The 25,026-nt window shown below is 41.8% G+C and overlaps 1 protein-coding gene and 1 pseudogene across 3 annotated transcripts in view; one reads left to right on the top strand and one right to left on the bottom strand.

Annotated features, from left to right (window-relative positions):
• WDFY2 (WD repeat and FYVE domain containing 2) overlaps positions 1-25,026 on the top strand; it is a 183,346-nt gene that overhangs the window by 102,498 nt on the left and 55,822 nt on the right. The gene's annotated exons all lie outside the window — the stretch shown is intronic.
• Positions 3,653-23,379, bottom strand: LOC125113607 (olfactory receptor 8H3-like; annotated as a pseudogene).

Here is a 25,026-nt window from a genome sequence, read left to right as displayed (position 1 = left end):
GATTTAAAAAAAAAAATAGTTTGACCGTTTAATATAACAAGTTGTTTTGCATGAGTTGTTTATTACTGTGGGTTATAATGAGCCTTCAGGGACCGAACCCACAGTGATGAGAGGTAACCTATGGGTAAAGCACTTCAGCTCAGCCCAGGTTGAGTGTCGTCAGACCACTCCTGCTGGAGGGGAAAGTCCTCTGAAAACCTTCACCTCCATCCGCTCAGAGGCCACAGTTCTACAGCTTGTCCGCCGTCATGGTTCATTTCAAGTTTTGTACTTCTAGAAGAATCGATGTTGCTTCTGAGATTTCCTTTCCTTCCACAATTTCTAGTGTGACACCGTCATGTGACTGCTATGCTGATCTTGATGTCAGCACAGGTGGGACTTGAGGCATGTTTCAAGAGGTTCTTGGACACGTAGACCTGGAACCTACAGGGCTTCCTTTTAAACTCTTGCATGACCTCAGCAGGGCCACTAGCTTATGCTTCTTTCGTTCTTCCATGGTTTCGACCACAGAAGACCATCAGTTCTTTTTCTTTTTCTTAAACCATCTCTTCTGAGTCATGTCATCCTTCTGTGGCCATGGACCTTATCGTGTGAGGAGTTCCTTTTACAGACTGTTCGGTAGCCGTTCTCTTCTGAGCTTGTGCTAATGAGTTATGATAAACTTGAATATATATAAATAACTAAATATAAATAAACACATCTACAAAAATACATACATCTTTGCTTCTGCTTAGCAGAACGAGAGTCCTAGAGTGCTGACATGCCAGCGGCGTCCAATTTTATTTATACAGTAAACTTCACGCAAGGTGGTTTTGTCAAAGAAGACACTGTTGTGGGAGTTGTGTCGTCAGTGTTTGTGCAGGTCACAAGCCTTCCTAGAACCTCTCAAGGGCAAGTCTGTCTCTGCCCATGATGTCACTGTATAGGTAGCCCTGTGGTCTTTTGTTCAGTACCTGCCTGTTACCTAAAAACGTGGTCAAGTAGTACTGAATACACGTGGCTAAAGCAGTCTTTGGCCCCAAATTATTTTGGGGCGCCTCCATTACAATTGTGAATTTTCGAGGGCACTCAACTCACTCTTACTAGACCCATTCCGTAGCGTGAATAGCAGATTGCCTGTATTTTAAATTGGGTGCTGAGGAGATCCCGTAGCGTGTGTGCCGGGTTGAAATCATGTATATGGACACTCCGTATAAGAAGTAGCTGCCACAAAGGATGTCCTTCTTAGGGACATTGTATTACTCTTTTAGAAGGTGGTCATCTTCTTATGTTGGCCGTGTCACACAGCCTATCTGTGGTTCAGAAAGGCAATGGCTAGGACTTGATGAGTGTATTGTCTTCCTAGTTACCTTCCCTTTAGTGTATTTCTTTTTCTTTTCTTTCCTTTTCTTTTCTTTTTTGGCTGCACCTGCAGCATGTGGAAGTTTCTGGGCCAGGGATCAAACCCACGCTGCAGCAGTGACCTAAGCTGCTGCAGCGACCATGCCAGATTTTTAACCTACTGTGCCACAAGGGAACTCCTTTGTGTCTTTAGTCTTATTCCTTAATAATCTCTCCCTCCTCCCAGATCCTTCCCATTGGCTTTTAAACACACCCAAGTTTCTTTTTATTGAAAACAAAGACTAAGCCATCATAGCTCTCTTAGACCCTGTCAACCCAGTGGTCTCTCTCTTCTGTCCTCATTATCAAACATCTCAAAAGAGTCATCTATAGTCATTTCCTATATTCCCTCCCTTCTCTTCTTTACTGAAACCACTGCAGTCTGGCCTCCAGCCCCATCAATCTACACAAACAGCTCTGGCTCTGGTTACAAAAGCTCTCCAGGTGCATCGGTCCACCTGACATGTTTAAGTTCTCATCATGTTTGACCTCCCAGCAGCATTTTGCTCTGCTCTTTCTTCCTGAAATAGTCTCTTTATGTGCATCTGCGATGCAGTACTCTGCTGGTTGTCCTCCTGGTCCCTGGCCGTCTCGGCTCTTTCCATCACAAGATGTCCTCAGGCCAGCTTTTGGTTCCCTGTTGGAATGTCTCAGCATTTGCCCCCTAGGCCCCCCTTCTCCTTCTGGGCAGCTCCGCCCACGTCATGACTGCATTTGGTGCCCACGTGACCCTAACTCTCAGCTTTTAATCTCTGTCGAGACCTTTTCTCTGAGGCTCCAACCTCCTTCTTAATATTCTCTGTTGAATATCTCAGAGGAACCTCAGAATTCGCCGGGCCACCTGGTCCTCCACACCTGGTCCTTCTCAGTGTCCCCTCTTTTAGTAACTGTAACCACTGTCCATGCAGGGGTCTTTGGGATTCCTTCCTTCCTCTTCCCTTGACTTTATCCAGTCCATTATTTACGGATTTTTGCCTCCCAAATACCTCTCGGCTGCCCCTCTCTGCATTGTCATCGTCAGCAGCAGCCTCAGCAGCATCATCGCCTCCATCCACCGCCACCATCATTAGACATGTGAGACTAATATTCTCTGACATCTTTCTTTTTTGTTTTTCTCTTTTGTCTTTTCAGGGCTGCACCCGTGGCATGTGGTGGTTCCCAGGCTAGGGGTCCAGTCAGAGCTGTAGCTGCCGGCCTATGCCACAGCCACAGCAACGCTGGATCCTTAACCCACTGGGCAAGGCCAGGGATCAAACCCGCAACCTCAAGGTTCCTAGTCAGATTCGTTTCCACCGCACCACGACAGAAACTCCCAGAGTAATATTCTCTGTATGCTCAAATATTTTGCTGATTTTTGCTTTGAGTTAATCTTTTATACACACTCTAGAGCCTGACTGTGGGTCTCATATCACTGTCATTTAGATGGCAAGGTTCAGAGCCCAGAGGGGCTGAGGTGGCATTTCCATGGCAGCCACCTCGAAGACATTCCTCCCAGGGTACCGTAACAGCAGCAGCAGAGTCATGAAACATACCCCCTGAAGAGCCATCTGACATTTACTCTTTGCTATAAAGCTTGAGAACTCACTGGAGCCAGTGTGTGTGAAGGAGGCGGTTATTCTTTATAGCCCTACGGTCCCGGGATCGCTGCCACCTGGTGTCACTACACCTAACTGATGATCTGAGTCGGTCTTGAAATCAGGCTACCCCCTTGCCGGCTAGAAGCCTGTGTTAGCAGAGAGGGGAGTAGCATTCGGTGCGCCCTGGGCCCTGGGTGCAGTGCTGGTGCTTGCTTCAGCGCTTGTGTTCTCCGTGTCACTGCGCTTGGACGCTCTGACCCAGGGTAGTGGTAACCCAGAGGGGGTCTGGTTTCCAAAGGGGGTGCCCCCCTCCTCATTTATTTAACCCCTCTGCCAGCACCACGCTTGAGTGCAGGCTCCACAATCCACTCACGTCCAGTTTTACCTCCTTACAGATGGAGGAATGACTCTGCCCATAGTCAGTGAAGGTTATATCTTTATAGGAAGAAAGCGATCAGTATTAGACCATAAGCTCACTGAAGCAATTTACACTGTCGCAAAAAGACTGCTAAGCATATTCCCACCTAGAGCAGCACAGCCTTTCCATTGGCTGCAGTCACTCGGGTCCAGCTGGCTTCCTCTTTGAGCCGTCTGAAGCGCAAGAGCAGGGCAGGGTCTTCCACCCAGAGCCTGTCCGTCATGGATGGCAGAGAAGGGAGCTAGCAGGGCCCTTGTTGAGGGGCATTATGGTTGGGTCATCGGTGAGGTGTTTTACACTCGGCACACTCCGAGTTCTCGCCACGGTTTCCCTCCAGCTCTCCCTTTTGTGGCCGAGGTTAGATGTTGACGCTCCCCAGGGCTCTGCCTTGTGCTGCCTCCTCTTTCGTGGTATCTCCTCCTGTGGCTTCGTTATCGTACACCTACAGCTTTCAAGGCCCTGGCCCATTCTCTCCTCCTCAACCTGAACTCAGACTCCAGCTGCTCACTTGGCATTCCCCAGGACACCTCTGATTTAGCATATTCTGAATAGAAATATCTCCCCCCTCCACCAACATAAGCTCTTTCTCCTTGTTCCCTTATTAAATGACATCACCAAGTAGCCCCAGCCAGAAGCAGGAGTGCGAGTCAATCAGCATTTGCTTGTCAAACCTCAGAGCAACCGGTGGGTGCTCTAGCCTGACTCAAACCTCCCTCCAGACTTTCCCCTTTTGTCTGTTCCTGTCATGGCTGGGCTTTGCGGTTTTCTGTCTCCTGCAGCATGTGCTTGGATGGTTGCAATCAGCTCCAGCCTGGTCCCGCTGTCTCTTGTCTCTAATAGCCTCCGGCTCCTCTACCATCAGATAGCCGAAGGTCTCGTGTAATTAGGCCACGGCTCTGGGTATAAACTCTCCATAACTTCCAGGAGGGTAAAACTCCAATTCTTGCTTCTCACCTACCTTGTCAGCCTCATCTCTCACAGCCTGCCTAGCCAGAGGGATAGCAGGCCTATTGCTTGCCTGTGTACATGGAGTCCCCCGGCTAAAAAAGAGGTGGTACCGCCTGCTGATCTTCTGCTTTCCCCCTTGAGAAACTCTTTTCCTATCTTTAAGAATTAGCCTAAAGCCCCGAAGCCATTCTTCTGTGAAGGTTGTCCTACCTCCAGGGCCGGGTCGAAAGGCTCTTCTTACGAGTTCTCGTAACACTTAGTTCAGATTTCTACTTGAGAATTTATGTGATAATTTTTATTTCACTTGCCGCTTTCCTCTATATGACTGTGTGTTGAGTACAAACATATAGAGCTGCTGATGGTGGGTAGGACACATTTAGGAAGTGCTGATGCCTTCGTGGCCTTAACCTCCATTGGCCTGAAGGCAGGAGCTCTGTCCCGTGCTTGGCCCCCCCTAGGACCCAGCAGAGAGTCTGCACACATTGGAACCTCAGGAATAGTTTTCAGATGAATAGAAACCAAGCCAGTTTTGTCTCTGCTTTCATCCAGAAGTTCTTTCTCCTTTTGCTTTTCTTCTTATAGCCTGGGCATCCTTACAAAAAGCCTTGTTTCCTGCCAGCTCTGAGTTGGAGGCACCGTGTTTTGTTCCCCTCCCTCCCTTTATCAGGTCGAGCAGACTCAGAGTTCATGGGGCAGGTCCTTGTTAACACATGGCCTTCATGGAGCAGGCGCGGACGTCCTGGTGGCTGAGGTGTGAACTTGGCTCCCAGAGAGCGCTGCATCTGACTCCCAGCCCCACCGTTTTCAGCTGAGTAATGATGGATGAGTTGGTTACCTTGCATACCCCTCAATTTACTCCCTGTAGATGGGGAATAATAATATGATCCTTGTGGGATTATTGCGAGGATGACAAGAGACGATTTATATAAAGGTCCCCCAAATGGGTAATCGTTACCTTTATAGCAGAAATTCTGTTCAAGAGAAGATGAACTTGAGTTTCCTTTTTGATAAGGTTACTACTTTTATCTGAAATTAAAAGAGTATTATTTGTAGGCGATTATTTGCCACCTCAGGTTAAAGATCATTTTTAAACGATTTTGTTTCTTGTAAGTTAGTAAAACGGATTTTAGATGTAATCTTTCCCAATGTTATTGAGAAATAATTGGCATACCTCAGTCCACAAGTTTGAGGCATACAGCATCATGGTTTGATTTACATACACTGTGAAATGATTCCCACAATAGGCTCAGCTAACCTCCGGCATCTCATAGAGATACAACAAAAAGAAAAGAAAGAAAAAAAATGAAAGAAAAAAATTTTCTCCCTTGTGATGAGACCCTTAGAATGAACTCTCTTAACTTTCCTATGTCTTACACAGCACTATTAACTCTAAGAAATGTTTGCTTTCTGCTTTTCTCCTTCCTTGCTATCTGCATGTTTATTGGCTTGAATAATGCTTCAGGGCTGAATTTGTGAATTTGAATCCAGGAAAATATCACTTAACAGCTGAGTACTGAGACCATGGTTAGAGACAGTTTACCTTAAAAAGCAGCACATTATCGTGTTTTGCTACTGACCTAGGAAGTAAAACTTTGAACAGCCCTAAGATGAGAGTCCTAAGTGTACACTGTTGCATGTTTTGACATTGATTACAGAAAGTAATAGCTTAGTAATTAGGCTCTCTTCTTCTTCTTTTTTTTTTTTTTTTAAATTGTTGGACTCTCTGGTAATTGTACCTACTTTGATTCAAACCTACCCTGGGGTAGCATTGAACTCCAAGTGGAAAAATCTAGTTCCTGCTTCAGAATCTCCTATTGATGAGCAAACCATTTCATCCCTTTCTGGTGTTTTCTCTAAATGAAAGCACAAACCATATGTCATACTTACATGTAGTAGCCATCACCGAAATATTATACTCTATGTTTGTATAGCATTATAATATAGTATTATTTTCACCTATTTCTAAGGTATATTAATAGAAAGCTGCTATGTCTAAATTAATATATCACTTAAAAAGACATTTTAATGCTTTCATTCAGTTCTTTTAACAAACATACATTGAGGAGCTTCCGTGGGCCACGGAGTGAGTGTTCTAGGTGCCTGAGATACACGTCAATGAACTCTCCCCCTCCCTGCAAAAAACCTGTCTCTTTGTGTAAGTTGCATTTTAAAGAGGAAATACAATAATTCATTTGTGTTAGAAGGTCATAGATGCTGTGAGAGAAGGGGAGCAAGCAGGAAGAGGGAGCTTGGGAATGTGAGGGCGGCAGAGGAGCTGGAGTGGTTTTAAAAGGTGGACCTGTCAGTCTTCGTTGAGAAGGTGTCATTTGAGCAGAGGACTTGAAGTTTAGGGTAACAAGTCACATGGATATCTGGGAAAACAGTGTTTAAAACAGAGGCATAGGCAGTGCAGAGCCTTGAGATAGGAGTGTTTATAATATTAGCACAATTAAAATCTTGACTCGTTTCTTTAAAAAAAACAAAACAAACAAACAAACAAAAAAAACCCAGGAAGTGAGGAGTTTCCCAGTGGCCTAACCTTTCGTGGATGTTTTGGTTTGGGTTTTGTTTTGTTTTTTTTCCGGCTGTGCATGTTGGCATGCAGAAGTTCCTAGGCCAGGGATCGAACCTGTGCCGCAGTAGCAACCAGAACCACCGCAGTGTCTATGGTGAATCCCCAAAGATTAAGGACTTGGTAGTGTCACGGTTGCAGTTTGGGTTACTGCCGTGGCCCTGGCCCAGGGATGTTCATCCGCCACAGGCGCAGCCAAAAAAAAACCCAAACTGGGGAAATGCTTGTTCCTTTAGTTATAAATATTTATTGATTAACTTTCATACATAGTATAATGGGGAAAATGCTGGACATCTGGGATACACCTTAATAAGGCAACAAAAATTGCATTCCTTTCGACTTAAGATCTGTAAGCAAAGCTGAAATAACCTGATCACAGATGCCCTGAGTGCAGATCGTGATTGGTGTCACACGAGTGTGTGCGGAGCCTCTTGACTTCAGCAAAGGAAAGATCTGTTCTGCGTGAGGCGATCATACAAACGCAGACCCAGAAGGTTAGGTTTGCAAAGTGCTGGAGGCTGGGGGAAAGGGAGCAGTTTCTCGGCAGAGGAGAGACAAGGGCAGAGGCTGGGTAGCAGGGGTGTTTAGTCCGCCACCGGGAACAAATGCAGTTCAGTTGGAAAGGCATTGGAAGAGGCCGGAGTTCAAGAAGGACGGTAAGGATCCGATGACTCCATGTGTTGGAGAAGCTGACTGGAGAGAAAGGTGGTGGGCAGACATTCCTCGCAGGCCGGGCTCGTACCTCACTGCTCCTGCCTGCCAGCAGCCGGAGTCCTGATTGGTCACCGTGCCTGACACACCACTGGCTCCTGCCTCCAGGTGTCAGACTTGGGAAGTGGATCATGACAGAGGCATTGGTGGTACTTTGTGCTTAGCTTTCTTTCATGTCTGTTGTAGGTATTGCCATCTAGAGTCTCTGAAGAGTGGAGTGATTTCAGAATTTGCACTGCAATATTTTCCTTTGCTCATATAAATCCAATGAGACATTCACCTGGTTTCAATCTCCCTTTGAAGAGGCTCTTTTTGGTTTGTGTGAGCTAAAGAAGATCAGTAGATAAAAAAATCAAGAGATAGAGGCATGTTTCTGGCCTGGGTTGTGCAACCGAGTACGCCTGTGACCTTGGTTAAGTCCTTTAGTCGTATCTCTGGCCTTCACTTTCTCTATCGAAAGAATGAGGCATTGTGTTCAGACCCCTTACAAACTCCAGAATTCCAGGAAATGCAAAACTTAACCACCAGAGATCCAAACGTCTGTCACTAGCTGCTTTCATAAGTAGGAACAGTAGTTGCCAGCCTTGGCTTGCAGGCTAAAGTTCATGACATCAGCTATAAGCAGTTGGCAAGTTCAGCGAGCAGCTTTTTTGTTCGGGACAGTTTTGTCAAAAATTTTGAACTTTTTTCTGTTTAAAAAATAAGTATTAACAACTAGACTTTATGTAAACTATTCTCTCACGTAGTTTGCTCTTAATATTATAGCAAACATTTTTTGAGGAATGGATATTATTTACAGTTTTCAGTCTCTTTCTTTATCTGTGAAGGGAATGGGGGCACAGAATGCTTCAGCGATTTTCTTTGTCTGGTACATCAATGTTCTGGCTTCAGATTTTGGTCTATTCAGATTTACTCCTTGAACAACTTTCTCGAGTATTTGTCTTTAAGATTCTGAAATTGGCCAGAGGCAGCCTGGGAAGTGGTCACATTCAAATTTGCATCTCTTTTCCCCACTCCCTGCCATCTTCTTGCGAGAGATATCATTGAAAAAACAACTGCATCTGGTTACCTGCGTTCAATGTTAGGTGACTGGGGGTAGGGAGGCGCAAAAACTTGTTACTGTTGATGCCAAGAAAGGTGATGACTGGTAAACAGTTAGGCATCCAGGCAGACCTAGAGAGGGAGCAGCTAGACTTGCATTTATGAGCAGAAGGACCTTGAAATGGCATTTTGCATTTTTTTTTTTCTTTTTAGGGCTGCACCCACAGCATATGGAGGTTCCCAGGCTAGAGATCCAAGTGGAGCTACAGCTGCCGGCCTACACCACAGCCACAGCAACACTGGATCTGAGCTGAGTCTGTGACCTACACCACAGCTCATGGCAACACCAGATCCTTCACCCACTGAGCGAGGCCAGGGATCGAACCCTCAACCTCATGGTTCCTAATTGGATTCGTTTCCGCTGTGCCATGACAGGAACTCCTCTTTTTTGCATTTAGGAGGAGGATTTATGGAAAGAAATTGTAAACCTGAATTTGTTTCTTTGTAGGTGATATTTTGAATCTAGAGAGGCTAACAGCTGCTGTTGTGGCACAAACCCCAATTATCTTTTCTCTTGTTTCAGATGCTTCCAAGTAATGTGACATGTTAATCTTCTTAGAAATATGACTAAGAGTTTCTTACAAAGTCTAGAGCTGAGGCTGGGGGTTTGCAGCTAAAGCATTCCTTCTCCTCACTTCTGGAAATACATGTGGTCAGAAAAGATTTGGGCCATGAGGCATCTCATAGGAAGGGGACCGTCTCCTCCCGTCCCTCTTCCTGGGTAGAGAGAACGTTCCAGCGTTTGGTAGCCAGCAAAGCCTCTTTTCATGATTTAAAAACAAACAGGCATAACTCAACTCTCTGGGCAAATTGGCAGAAGCTGAAGTGAAGGCTGATGAAAACCGAAAGTCAGGTCAGTCACTGAACCAGTAGTTCTCAAACTCTGGTCTGTGAGGTCCAAGCTGTTTTCATAATACTATTTAGATGCTGTTTGCCTTTTTAATTTTCATTCTCTAACAAGTGTGCAGACTGAATGCAGAAGCAGAGATGAAGATCCACCTGATTCAGTTAATGAGATTTGCAGAAATGGAAAACAGTGCCACCCTTTCCGCTTAATTGTTTTGTTTTCCACATTATGGATATCTCAAAACGAGTGTTATTGATATTAATATATAATAAATTTGTTGTTGTTTTAATGAATAAATAGTTTATAATTTTCTCAGTTTTCATTCGTGATATGAGAAATATGAATAGATCCAACCCATGGGGTCCTCAATAATTTTTAAGAGTAGAGGGAACTAGAGACCCTTTGAGCACTGCTGATTTAAACAAAAGGACAACTAAGAGGTGCAAATTCCAGGTTGCTGATCTCTAAAGTGTGGGGACAGCCATCAGCAAGAAGATGAGCATCTTCAAGGGTGTTTCTCAGCATCATCCTTCGGGGATTTGAAAATTTTTTGATCTTATGCAGAAAGGGAAAATAAAGCACATATTGAAAGCAAATCCAAAGAGAGCGCAAGGCATGTTGGTAGACACAGACCAGTTGGTAGACACAGATAAGACACAGTGGGTGAGACCCAGGCTCCTTCCCTCCTCATTCCATGGAGCCCAGACTCCAGGAGTGATACTTGGCCCAGAGACTGGCTTGGGTTCTTATCTGGGCTGGCTAGGGTCCTAGTGAGAAAAGATACTTAGGCTGGTCAGATTCCTGCCTTGAATTTGAACCTGGAGGTACTAAGAGAGCAAGCCAGTGGGTGAAGGTGAAGCCAAAAGTTCATGTCACGCAGAAGGGCTGGAGGGGCTGTGATGGCCACGTGCAAGCCCTGCTTATGAGGGAATAGAAGCTCAGTTGTCAGGTGACAACTTGAGAAAGGACAGTAGTTGCATTAGAAATAACGGGAGAGAGGCCCCGAGCCTGCAAGAGAGACAGAAGGTGGCCAGTGTAGCCTCAGTGACCAGTGCTGCCCCATCATGGCCTCTGTCTCTTTCGAGGAAATCCTTTCTTCTTTATTGGCTTGAGTTCCCGGAAACCAAAAGAGCCGGAGTGAAACCTAGAGTCACACAAATGTGCAGACTTGAAGGACCAGCAGTTTGTATGGTTAAGACTGACTTGAATTTGCTTCTGAACTACCTGGTAGCCAAGGCAACAAGGAGACACTGTTAATCACGAAACTGGATTTAAAAAAGAAGGCAGTTAAAAGGGTATTTAATGGTTTTCTTCTTATGTATGGAAGTCCTTTAAAAGATGAAAAATAGGAGTTCCCGTCGTGGCGCAGTGGTTAACGAATCCGACTAGGAACCATGAGGTTGCGGGTTCGATCCCTGCCCTTGCTCAGTGGGTTAAGGATCCGGCGTTGCCGTGAACTGTGGTGTAGGTTGCAGACGCGGCTCGGATCCTGCGTTGCTGTGGCTCTGGCGTAGGCCGGTGGCTACAGCTCCGATTCGACCCCTAGCCTGGGAACCTCCATGTGCTGCTCCATAGCAAAAAAAGACAAAAAAAAAGACAAAAGATGAAAAATAGACTTACCATATGCTCCAGTAATCCCTCTTATGAGTATATATCCCCAAAATAATTTGAAGCAGGATCTGGAAGAGAGATTTGCAAACCCATGTTCATTATTGACAGTTGCAAAGAGGTAAAAGCATCCCTAGTGTCTCAACAGATTAAAAAATGTGGTATATACATATATACATATTCAGTCTTTGAAAGGAAGCAAATTCTGACACATGCTTTGTGAAATAAGCCCATCACAAAAGGAGAACTGCTGTGTGATTCTACTGTCATGAAGTATCTAAAGTGGTCAAAATCATAGAAACCAAAAGTGGATGGTTACCGAAGACTGGGGGAGGGCTGGGAAGGAATTGGTGTTTAATGTGTATAGAGTTTCAGTTTTGTTTTCTTTTCGTTTTTGTCTTTTTAGGGCCGCACCTGTGGCATATGGAAGTTTCCAAGCCAGGGTTCCAATTAAAGCTGCAACTGCCGGCCTACACCACAGCCACAGCAGTGCCAGATCTGAGCCGCATCTGCGATCTACACCACAGCTCATGGCAACGCCGGATCCTTAACCCACTGAGCAAGGCCAGGGATGGAACCTGTGTCCTCACGGATACCTGTCAAGGACAGTGGTAACTCCGAGTTTCACTTTTTTAAGATGAAGAAGTTCCTAGGGATGCACAGTGCAACAGCGTGATATGCTTCACACCACTGAACTCTGCACTTCCAAATGGATATGTTATGTACTTGTACCACAATAAAAAATGTCAGTCATGCTCATGTAAATTAATAATTGAGGAATAAGGTCATATATTTAACAACATCCTGGATGTTTTTATTTTGTTATTTTTTAAATTATATTTTTGTCTTTTTAGGGCTACACCCATAGCATATGAAAGTTCCCAGGCTAGGGGTTCAATCTGAGCTACAGCTGCCACCGCAACACTAGATCCGAGCCGCATCTGCAGCCTACACCATAGTTCATGGCAACCCTGGATCCTTAACCCACTGAGCGGGGCCAGGGATCCAACCCACATCCTCATGGATACTAGTTGGGTTTGTTAGTGCTGAGCCACAACGGGAGCTTCCCTGGACGTTTTTAAAGTAGAGGCAGAAATGGATTTTACAGAGAAATGTAAAATGAGACGTGTACTGATACTGAGTCCCCCCAAAAGATTTTCCTTTAGATCAATTTCTATTTTATGAAGGAAGATGCAGGAAGAACACCTCCGTTCCCAACCAGAAATGTAGTATCTGTGTGTTCAAGAAACTTTTTATAAAGTTTACTGGTGGCTCAACGGGTTCAGGATCCAGGGTTGTCATTGCTGTGGCTCGGGTTTGATCCCTGACTTGGGGACTTCCATGTGCCATGGGCACAGCCAAAAAAAATTTCAAAGAAAGAGAAAAAAGAGGGAGGGAGGAAGAAAGAATGGAGGGAAGAAAAGGAAGAAAGAAAGAAAAAAAACTGGTCAAGGAATGTACTTGGCCCAGGGTGGACCGGCTACCTTGCATTCACACAAAGTGTGGGCGTTCTTGAAGGGGGACAGGTCCTCTAGATTCTTCCAGCACCTAGGCCTTACTGTGCTCTTGTCATGCCTGCCTGGTGTCTGGATGGAACCAGAAGCTGCAGCAAGACAGTCTGGATCCTCGTCTGCTGTTCCATTACCTCGTGCATTTCCCAGAAGGATCCAACACATCCCTGGAACTTGGGATATGCAGGAGTCTAAGGGGCCAGAAAAAATGTATGTATACCTTTGATTTGAGTGAGAATAGAAAGTACGCCTGTGGACTCTTACATAGACTGACTTAAAGCCGAGGAGCACCTTGACTCTGGTCAGCTGACCTCTGCTACCAAACAAGAGCCCTGGTATCTCCTTGACAGATGCATTTTTCTAGACCAAGAGGAAATAACCATCGTTCTTGTGAAACGTGCCACGAGAGGGGTGAGAATGGCGTGTTGCACACAAGACAGGCCTCGTTCATGTTCCTAAATGACAGGGTGTGTCGGCAGCTTTTCTGCTTGTATTATGTTGTCCAAATAAAGATACATTACCACCTGAGACTTACTCTGCAGGACTTGGTTTTCATAGGGATTCAAAGAGATGACCAGCAGCAGAAAAAGCATCATGGCTCAGCTGGAACCGACTAGCAACCATGAGGAGGCGGGTTCGATCCCTGGCCTTGCTCATTGGGTTGAGGATCTGGCCTTGCCCTGAGCTGTGGTGTAGGTCATAGGTACGGCTCGGATCCCGCGTTGCCGTGGCTGTGATGTAGCCTGGCAGTTGCAGTTCTGATTCGACCCCTGGCCTGGGAACCTTCGTATGCTATGGATTCGGCCCTCAAAAGCAAAAAAAAAAAAAAAAAAAAAAAAAGTAGCATTAAAAAAAGAAAAAGTGTCAACAAATATGTGAAGCATTACTCCATTTTCACCCTTTACCCCGTAATCACAGTGCTGGCTGACAGTAGCGGTTCTTAACATTGGAACGCAACCAGCCTTGCCAGTTTTTCTTTTCTTCTTTTCCCTTAATTTGATCTGAAACCTGCATTCTCTCTTTCCTTCTAAATCTTAGGAAGAAAACGTGGCTTCATTCTGCCTTTGGAGTTCCAACTGTGTTCAGTGTCCCATGTGACCGAGTAGCCTATCCAGCAGTGACCATCTCACTGTCACTGCCACAAATCAGGACTTTTAGTGGGTTCATATCGTGTTTCCCAGGATATCACTATTTTTCAGTTTTATTTTATTTTTGTCTTTTTAGGGCCCGCATGTCTGGCATATGGAGGTTCCCATGCTAGGGGTTGAATCGGAGCTACAACTGCTGGCCTACGCCACAGTCACAGCAACGCCAGATCCGAGCCACGTTTGTGACTTACACCACAGCTCACGGTGAGGCCAGATCCTTAACCCACTCTGCAAGGCTAGGGATCGAACCTTCGTTCTCATGGATGCTGGTCGGGTTCATTTCCGCTGAGTCACAATGGGAACTCCTATTTTTCAGTTTTAGTCCAAAAGTGGCAACCATAAACCTCTCTTTTTTGACTCAGAACTTACCAAGTCCCATTCACAGACATTGACAACAAAAATCTAAATATGGTCTCAAAAAGAAATATGTGGAACTTTGTTGAAGAAAATTATAAAATATTGTGACTATACATAAAAGAAGACTTTTAAATGTCAGTTCTCCCTGAACATAGAGATTTAGTGCAATTCCAAGCAAAATTCTTAATGTGATTTTTCTTTTTTGTCACAAAAAAGATTATTTTAATGACCATCTAGCTACACATTTTTTTTAGAAAGAAATTAGGAGACCCATAGCTTCTATGTTAACATGTCTTTTATATCCGCAGTAATTAAATGATTTTCATTTTGACACAAGAATAGAATAGCAGATCAATAGAGCAGAGTTAGATAACTCCCAAACAGACCCAATTATATGTAAGAACATAAAATATGGTAAAGAAGATATTACAGGTCAGTCACGGATGGGAAAAGTTTTTAAATAAATAGTGCTGAAGCTGTTGGTTTGCTCTTAAGAAAAAGATCAATTTTAATCTTCACTTCATATGCTATAGCAAATTCCAGGAGCTTTAAGCAGCTGTAAATGTACAAAGTAAAGCTTTAAAAAGAAAAACAAAAAACTAGAAGTAAACAGAGTGGACATTTATAAACAGTCTATCAGGAAGAACATGTAAGCTTAAAACAGTGGAAATCCCAAAGGAAAATGTCACATTTGATTACATAAAATTTGAAACTTCTCAGTATGAAAAAGCTGCTTAAATATAGTTTAAACGAAAACAACAAATAATTGTTTAAAATGTGGTAGTGAAAAGATAACATCCTCCATATGTAATGAGCATATACAAATAGATAAGAAAAACACTGAAATCCAATAGATAGCAGGAAAGTCAGAAAAGAGGAAATAACACTTTATAGTGTTAAAATTTTGTAAGTTCTGTTTTTTCTAAGTAATAGCAATTTTAGAATATCCACATTGACTAGAATTGAATAAAATAGACTCTGTGATAGAGCCTGTACAGTGATAGAGGGGACATAAACTGGCACAAATTGTTTGGAAAAATATTGGAAATATGCAACTACTGCGTTAGAAGTATTTGTACCTTTATATCAATAATTCTATTTGTAGATATACCATCATACAAATAGACAAAGATTATTTATAATCTCATTGTTTTTATAGTAATAACTGATGTTTTAGAAATGTAGTGGTCAGGAACGAATTAGTTAAACTCTTACATGGCCTTCCAGTGGAATTTTAAGTACCATTAAACGTATGTTTTCAAAGAATATTTAATAACATGGAAAATACTTCAGTAGTGCTACTCTTCCAATCTAAGGTGTTTTTGGGAGTTCCCGTCGTGGCGCAGTGGTTAATGAATCCGACCAGGAACCATGAGGTTGCGGGTTCGGTCCCTGCCCTTGCTCAGTGGGTTAACGATCCGGCGTTGCCGTGAGCTGTGGTGTAGGTCGCAGACGCGGTTCGGATCCCGCGTTGCTGTGGCTCTGGCGTAGGCTGGTGGCTACAGCTCCAATTGGACCCCTAGCCTGGGAACCTCCATATGCCGCGGGAGCGGCCCTAGAAAAGACCAAAAAAAAAAAAAAAAAAAGCCAATCTAAGGTGTTTTTGTGTATACCAGGGAAAAGACTGAAAAGCAAAATAATCAAAATAATAATATTATTTATCACTATTTGATAGACTTATAGACAATTTAAATTTCCTTCTTGATATTATACCATAGTTTCTGTATATATAGTAAGCATATTACTTTTATAATCAGAAAAATAAAAATTAAAAATAAAGCACATATCTTTAGTACATTTATTTCTGAATTTGAAATTCAAGTAAACAAAAAATATGTAAAAATATATAGACTATTTGAAATTTATCTTCTTTTCATTGGATAGATAAACAAATAGATTTAGAACTTTGGGTAAAACACATTTTTTTCTCATCTACAGAATACTTACAAAATCATTAATATCTTGACCAAAAAATCTTACTGAATTGTAAAATGTAAAGATATTATGTTTCCTGAATATAAGCTAGTAAAACTAGAAATTAACAACAAAAGATAGCCATAAGTGTAACTGCTTATAAATTAAGATTTTTTTCTAAATAATTCCTAACTTAAGGAAACCAATATATATAAATTATACTTTTAGAATTCATAAAATAATACAGAAATTGTTTTAAGTGTGAGCTGATTTATATCCAAACCTATGGAATGCAGTCAAATCTATATATATAGCATTTCTCCTTAAAATATTACTACTTTAAATAAAGATATATACATATGAACCTAAGCCTTCAGTTTATGAATAAGTGATAAAATAAACCAAAAGAAGTTCAGAAAAGAGAAGTATAAAAATAAATCCTGAAATTAGAGATAGAGCAAACAAAAGGACAGCAAAGAAAACCAAAAGCTACATTTTAGAAAGTACTAATAAAATAAATTCCTGGCACATGTCATTAAAGAAAATTATAAAAATAAAAAGCTGATGATATTAATCACATTATATTTATAACCACCTAATTATGCAATAATGCCACATATGTACTTTTTGAAATCACTGCACTACGCAGAATCATATAATAAAAACCAAGGACATAAGGGGAAAATAGGGACACAGTACTCAAAAAACAGTTTCCAAAAAACAACCAGCTTTGTTGGTGATACGTAAGAAGTAAAGATAGGACACTTGTGGGAGTTCCCATCGTGGCGCAGTGGTTAACAAATCTGACTAGGAACCATGAGGTTGCAGGTTCGGTCCCTGCCCTTGCTCAATGGGTTAAGGATCCGGTGTTGCTGTGAACTGTGGTGTAGGTTGCAGATGTGGCTCGGATCCCGCGTTGCTGTGGCTCTGGCGTAGGCCGGGGGCTACAGCTCCGATTCGACCCCTAGCCTGGGAACCTCCATATGCCGTGGGAGCGGCCCAAGAAATGGCAAAAAGACAAAAAAAATTAAAAAAATAAAGATAGGACACTTGTTAAAATACTAGTACAGTTTTTACACGTATGTTAAAATGTTAGGGAGTCCATAAATGTTACAATATATACAGAACTCTACCTGGAAAAAGACCTGAAGTTCTCTTCCTGAAGTGGGCCTCAGAAGGGCTGCAGCCTGTGAGTTATTTTGAAGTGGTAGGAGGAGGTTACGTGAAGGCAGAAGGCCAAGTTTTAACACCACGTGTAGATCCGTGTGGCTCTCGAGGGGTAGTACCCTGAGGTGGCTGGTAGATGCCCAGGTGAGTGGGGGCTGTGTGTGTATGTGTGTGTTTTGCATATTCCTACACAGTTCAGTTCAGCTGGATTCAGTGTTCGGTGTTCACCTAGTGTTTGTGGAGCAGATGTGAGATTGGAGCTCTGCTCAGATCATTCCCTAATATGCCAGTCCTGTTGAAACAAATTCATGTTTTCAGAATAAGTGGTATAGGGAGCTCCTGTTGTGGATTAGCAGGTTACGGACCCAACTGGTATCCATGAGGAACACAGGTTTGATCCCTGGTCTTGCTTAGTGGATTAAGGATCAAGTGTTGCCCTGAGCTGTGGTGTAGGTTGCAGATGTGGCTCGGATCCGGCGTTGCTGTGGCTGTGGTGTAGGCCAGCAACTGCAGCTCTGATTCAACCCCTAGCCCAGGAACTTCCATATGCCACAGATAAGGCCCTAAAAAAAAAAAAGAATAAGTGGTATAACAGAACTGCCTATATAAGATAGAGAGTTAAAGAATCAGGACAATATTATGTCAGTTCCATGGTACTATATTTGAAAATTTAAAGAAAAATGTGTTATTTTATAACAAAATATAACTTCATAAACTTGAATCAAGGAGATGTTAAAAGATTACACAGACCAATAACTGTAATTAGAAATGAGAAAAGTTGTTAAAGAGCTGCTATGTTAAAAATGAGCAGGCGTTCACAATTTTATAGCCAAATTCTCTCTCATTCTTCAATCAGAGTTGTTCATTATATTCCAGAAGGTCTTTTTTTTAAAGGTAATATGCTTAATTCATTTTACAAATTTAGCATTTATTTGTTTAACTTAACTCTCAAAGAGTACTTACTGTGTGCCAGGCATTGCTTTAAACGCTTCATAGATATCAGCTAATCCTCCCTGCAGTTGTAGGAGGTTATGTAGAAAAGAAAACGGAAGCACTGTAATCTTGAGTCACTTGTCCAAGATCGTGTAACCAGTACATATTTTAGCTGCGATTTAAACCAGACAGTTTGGCTTCAGTGCCTGAGCTCTGAACTCTTAACTGCAGTGCTTCGCTCTCTTTAACTCACAACCCAAGGAAGATAGCTCTGTGGTTCCTCAGCGGCTTTCTGAGTGGTAGGAAGTCCAGCCCTAGCAAGGCCTAAAATCTGAATTTCCCAGTGGCTGCTAGCAAGAATAGGCAGTGCACCCTTCCAGAAGGAGCGGGAAGGCAAGTTCCATGGAGTTACCAGGACACAGGTTCGATCCCTGGCCTGGCACACCAGCTTAAAGGATCTGGCGTTGCCGGAGCTGTGATGGAGGTCAAAACTGGGGCTCGGATCTGATCCCTGGCCCGAGAACTCTTTATGCCTCAGAGTGGCCAAAAAACAAACAACAAACAAAATGAAGGAAAGGAGGAGAGAGCTGGTGGATAAATTCCCTCCTCACCCCTTTCTCCAGTGGATTCTTCCAAAAGCCTGATATTTTTTCGGTCTGTCAAGAGACCGCCTGCTGGGGAACTAGCTGGGCTTCCTCATGAAACACGGGTCGGTGTGGTGACACAGCGTTCATCTTTTCTACTTCGTTTTGTTTTTTCCTCACTCAGACCTGCTGATACTGCACCTCCAAACAAGAAAGAGCATTTAAGTTTCACTTCAAACCCTACTTTTTAGGAAATCAGGCTGCAGCAGAATTTGTAGATTAAATTGATAGAACGAGAAATGATTATAGCGAGTAAACATATAAATACTGCTCTGATTCATAAGCAGTGAGGGTGATGCATTTTAAACCATAGTGAGCTACAACTTTTTGTATATTAATTTGACAAAAAAATTGAAAAGATGAGTAATATATAATGCTGATGAGATGGGGGAGATAAGCTATTGCATGAGGGCCAGAGGTAGGGAATTGAAATACTGTGTACTTTTAGAACATGAAATGGCAGCGTTTATTCAAATATTAAGTGTACACAGTCTTTTTTTTTCTATTTTAAATTTATTCAGACTACATGCTACATAAGTAAAATGACAAGGCATGTTCATGTCAAATAAAAATAGCTTAAATCTTTCATATTGTCCATTGATTACATTGCACATGTGAATGACATTCTATGCATGGTTTCCAAACTGTATTTTAAGACAACAGGGTCATCCTAATTTTGGAGAATTTAGTTTAATTGAATTATCATTTTATCAACTTAAGTTCTATCAACAAAATCATAGAATCTGTTGACCACATTTGGCTACACAAACCAACAGGATACATTTCCTAATCATAAAAATAGAAATAACTCAAAGCAAGAGAAAAACATAGTTAATAAAAAACAGTAGAATGGGAGTCCCCGTCATGACTCAGTGGTTAACGAATCCGACTAGGAACCATGAGGTTGCAGGTTCGATCCCTGCCCTTGCTCAGTGGGTTAAGGATCCGGCGTTGCCCTGAGCTGTGGTGTAGGTCGCAGAGGCGGCTCGGATCCTGAGTTGCTGTGGCTCTGGTGTAGGCCGGTGGCTATAGCTCCTATTCGACCCCTAGCCTGGGAACCTCCATGTGCCACTGGTGCGGCCCAAGAAATGGCAAAAAGACAAACAAAAAAACCCAGAATAATGAAAAGAGCCTATAAATATATATGAATGACGTAATGCTTACAAAAGATGAGAGAAGTGCCAAAAAAGCCTATTGTTAAACTATTCTAAGCAAAACCCAATAGCAATAGATGTAAATATAGAGTCCAAATAACATGGATATGAGACAGAAAGATACGTCATAACTTTAAATGTCATTCATATGTAATATGGGAATTTTTGAATAAACTAGTTAGAGAAAGATAATTCATACTTAAAAGATTTGAATAAGTTAATTGACACTTTTCTGTTAGACAAAGATTTTTAAACATTTAACTACTAAAAGAATTCATAATTTTGCACTTTATTTTAAATATTTAAAAAGTGTTTAAAGAAAATAATCAAATGTAATTTTACAAAGAAAATGCAAATTTCAAAAAGTTAAAAAATTATAATTTTTATTGCTTGAATAAGAACTATCTAGGTACAAAAGTTTAAACAAAAAATAACAAGTAGTGGGAACAAGGAAACTTATGTCCTTACATAGCCTTGGAATAGCAGAGTAAATAAAAACTGCAATTTCAGATTATACAGAAGAAAATATTTAGGGAGTTGCCTTGTGGTGCAATGGGTCAAGGATCCAGCCTTGTCACTGCAGAGGCCCCAGTAGCTGCTGTGGCACAAATTTTCTCCCTGGCCTAGGAGCTTCCACCATGCCTCAGGCATGGCCAAAATAATAATAATGATATAATAAAATGCAAATAAAGGAAATTTTAGCACTCAGTCTAACTAAAATAAATGAGTTGCTGAAAAATCTAAATTCGTTGTAAATTTGTAGCTTTTAAACTTGTCCCTGTTAAAAGAATATAGGACAAGTGAGTGAGTCAAGCATTTAATGCCATCATTTATTTTAATGATTATAAAAACCCATAGAATACAGGAGAAAGGCAAGGATTTTTAAAAAATACACACAATTTCAACAAAGGAGTAGTTTACCGAAGGTTGTTGATACATCACATAAAGGTCAGGTAGCCAGCCACCAAAGAGATAGTACTTACTGCATGCAAAATTTTAACTTGATGAATTTACAAATGTTTCAGGCCCAAAGCATTGCAGAATGAGTCCTGAGTTTTTCCCATGTACCAAGAACCTTTCACCTTAGGTTTCAATAACTAAAGAATAAATAAAAGGTTAAATTTGTAAGTTTATACAGAAAGCTACAAAAAAGTCCATAGGAAATGACAAATATTGCTTATGTATATAATATGTATGAATATACACAGAACCATCAATCTAGACCACATACAAAGCTGTTGATAACTGTTAGGCCTTTGTATTAACTTAAATTTTTTCAGTGTTTTCCAATTTTCTCCAATGTCAATATATAGCACTCATGTCAAAACTATGAAGTGCTGAGTTGTTCCTTAGCTGTTTGTGTTTGTCCTTTAAATCAAACAAAAGTGATTTATAAAACGCAAGTGAACATTTTTTAAGAAGAAGTCAGGGAGCATTAAAAATAAAGCAGAAATGTGAGTGGTCTAAGGATGATGACCAGCATTTGTTAGTACTACCTTAAGTGCCTCCCAGTCATTATCTGATTTAATCTTTAGAATACCTTCATGGACCTGGAATTCATACTTGTATTCTGAAGCTGGGGAATCCTGAGGCTAAAACGTTCCTTGAGTTTTCAAGTGTTACACAGCTAAAAAGGGTAGAAGGTCTAGAATTTACACTCTGGAATGTTGGTACCAAAGCAGGTGTTCACAACCACTCTGCTATATTGCTTCTCCATAAAATAAATAAAATAATTTCTAAAACTTTTCACTTTACTCACCAAATGGAGCTCTTTTCCATAGTAAAATTCTCTGAAGTTGGAGTATAAGTGGGAATTTGTATGATAGAGATTAAAAAAGGACAATTGTATGTTTTCACTTTGCAAATAAGTTGCCCTTAAAAACATGAAAATTTAGACCATAGATTTAATGTGTTTCCTAGTTTCCATGTACTTGATGGATTTCTGCAGTCAAATGCTCAACCACTGACTGATGCTCAGTACCCCATGTGGATTTCTAAAGGCATATTCCTGGCAGTGAAAAGATCATATTTGGTTAAGAAAATGATGGTTTTAATAAATACAAGAAGGATTCAACTGTTTCTGGAAAGAGACCAAGGAAATGCACTATAAGGACGAGGAGGGAAAAAACAGTTGAAATCACAAGATTAGAGTCACTGTCATTTTACTTGCTTGGAGCCCGCTGTTTTCTGCGTGATTCTATTGAAAGCATTATCTACTTCTTTGTTTCTAAGACTGTAAATGAGTGGACTCAGCATGGGAATGACAATAGTATAAGAAGCAGAAGCCACTTGATCCTTTCCCAAGGAGTAGGACTTACTTGGTTTTAAATATGTAAAAATCCGGAGTTCCCGTTGTGGCGCAGTGGTTAACGAATCCGACTGGGAACCATGAGGTTGCGGGTTCGGTCCCTGCCCTTGCTCAGTGGGTTAACGATCCGGCGTTGCCGTGAGCTGTGGTGTAGGTCGCAGACGCGGCTCGGATCCCGCGTGGCTGTGGCTCTGGCGTAGGCCGGTGGCTACAGCTCCGATTTGACCCCTAGCCTGGGAACCTCCATATGCCGTGGGAGCGGCCCAAGAAATAGCAACAACAACAACAACAAAAATAATAAATATGTAAAAATCCTAGTGCCATAAAAGATGGCGACTCCCAGGAGGTGGGAGGCACAAGTAGAGAAGGCGTTTTGCTTTCCCGAAGTGGAAGTAATTTTCTGGATAGTAGACAGGATGGACACATAGGACACTACTATTGTGATAAGAGACGCCATTGCAGTGGAGCCAGCTACAATGAATATCGTTATTTCCATGTCTTTTATGTCAGCGCAGGACAAGGCTAAAATTGGGAATGTGTCCCAGAAGAAGCGATGGATTACATTGGAGTCACAGAAATCCAGTCTGCTCATGCAAAGCACATTGACCAAGGAGTCCATGAAGCCAATCAAATAAGATCCCAATACAAGTGAGCAGCAGCATCTCGTGGCCCATAACAACATGGTAATGCAGAGGATTGCAGATGGCTGCATGGTGATCGTAGGCCATGGAAGAGAGAAGAAAAGATTCAGTGGCCCCCAAGAAAACAAAGAAATACATCTGGGTTAAGCAGTTTATGTATGAAATATACTTCGAGGAAGGCAGTGAGTCTCTAAGGTTTTAGGTGTGATGACTGTTGAGTAACTGAAGTCAAGGAATGACAGGTGGCTGAGGAAAAAATACATCGGAGTGTGAAGCTGGAAATCCGGGCACGTTATCAACATCATCCCTGCAATGCCCAGCACAGTGATCAGGTATATCAGCAGAAAGAGCATAAACCGGATCCTCTGGATTGCTTCAGAATCTGTTGATCCCATAAGGATGAAGTCGGCGTGTGTGTGTGTGTTCTTCTTTCCACCCATCGTGTTCAAAACTTAAGTGGCTTTTCATTGGAAGTTGACGAGGATCCAAAAAAGCCAGGGTTCTCTGCTCCACGCTTTCTCCCTCAGGCCTTGCCTACACATAAGGATGTAAATGTAGGCCAAAAAAGGCTGTAGCTGTGCTGAAATAAAACCAGAGAGCTTTGATGTGCAAAGTGGAGGCATCTGCCCCCAGCACGTCCCTCTGGCCGAGAGGCTGATGCAGCAGCACAGGAATAGGAATGGCGGTCTTGCTGCGCAGAGTCAGAAGCATGCGGTCTCTTCAAGCCTGTGATGGTTCTAGCCAAACGGAATTTCTCTTGATAGCAACAATGCAGTGTAACAGCTCACACTCGGTCTTCTATCAAAGCACCAATATGCTCCTTCTGGCCAAGCACGAAGATGCTCCTGCCAGCTACTTGACAGTGTCCGACAGTGTCCCACAGTGTCAGATCTACTGCAAGGCAAGGTGGTAGTGTACAGCTCATCCAACGACACTCTCAGACGGAGTGGGCTCTCAGTGTACACAGTCTTTAAACTGGCAATCTTTTCAACATACACATTAGGTCATATGTTTGTACATTCAAAGACACTTCATGTTGTATTGTTGTGATATTAAAAATAGGAGAGAAGCAGAATGTCCATTGGGGGATACATGAATAAAATATAACATATCCATATTTTGGAGTGTTATACAGCCATCAGGAAAAGTAAATTTGAACCATGTGTTTTACCCTGGAAAGATAGTTCTTATATATTATAAATGAAAAGAACAAGTTGTACAGTGTGATTCTGTTTTTGTACAATGAAGTAAAAAAATCTATATATGTTTGCATAAGGGTTTTGCTTATAAATTTAAAAATGCGAAAGGGTACAGCGGACTATTAACACTTTCCTTCACTGGACTGAGATGGAGGGTGGAGATAATTAACAACCTCTTCCTTATACATACTGTATTATTTGATCTATTAGAGTGAGCATTAAAACCAGATAAGAAACCAGAAACTTTCCCACTAAAATCAGGTTCCAGGCAAGGATAACCACTCTCACCATTCCTTTTCAATGTTGTACTGGCAGTTTTAGCTGATGCAATACGACAAGAAAAGGAAATTTAAAAAATACTCATTGGGAAGGAAGAAATAAGACTCTCTTTGCAGATGAAATGATCATTTATGTAGAAAATCTAAAGGAATTAATGTAAACTGGAACTAGTGAGCAGTTATATTGAGGTTTTAGGATTCAAGGTTAATAGACAAAAGTCAGTCATTTCCTGTTTATCAGCAATGAACATGTAGAAATTGAAGTTAAAAAACATGATCATTTAAAAAAAACAAAAACATGGTCATTTACATGAGCGCCCAAAAAGATGAAATACTTTAGTATAAATCTAACAAAATATGTACAAGATCTGTATGAGGAAAACTTCAAGACTCTGATGAACAAAATCAAAGAACTAAACAAATAGATATTCCATGTTCATAGAGAAGAAGACTCAATATTGTCAAGAAGTCACTTCCTCCAACTTGATCTATAAATTCAATGCCTTGTCACTAGGCAACTCAGCAATCATTGGTATTTACCAAAGGAGTTGAAAAGTTAAAACCTGCACACAGATGATTATAGCAGCTTTATTCCAAAACTTGGAAGCGA

The sequence above is a fragment of the Phacochoerus africanus genome, chromosome 13 (genome assembly GCF_016906955.1).
Source record: "Phacochoerus africanus isolate WHEZ1 chromosome 13, ROS_Pafr_v1, whole genome shotgun sequence".
Taxonomy (NCBI): Eukaryota; Metazoa; Chordata; class Mammalia; order Artiodactyla; family Suidae; genus Phacochoerus; species Phacochoerus africanus.
Note: the sequence above shows the minus strand (reverse complement) of the source record. Positions and strands in the feature narration are given on the sequence as shown.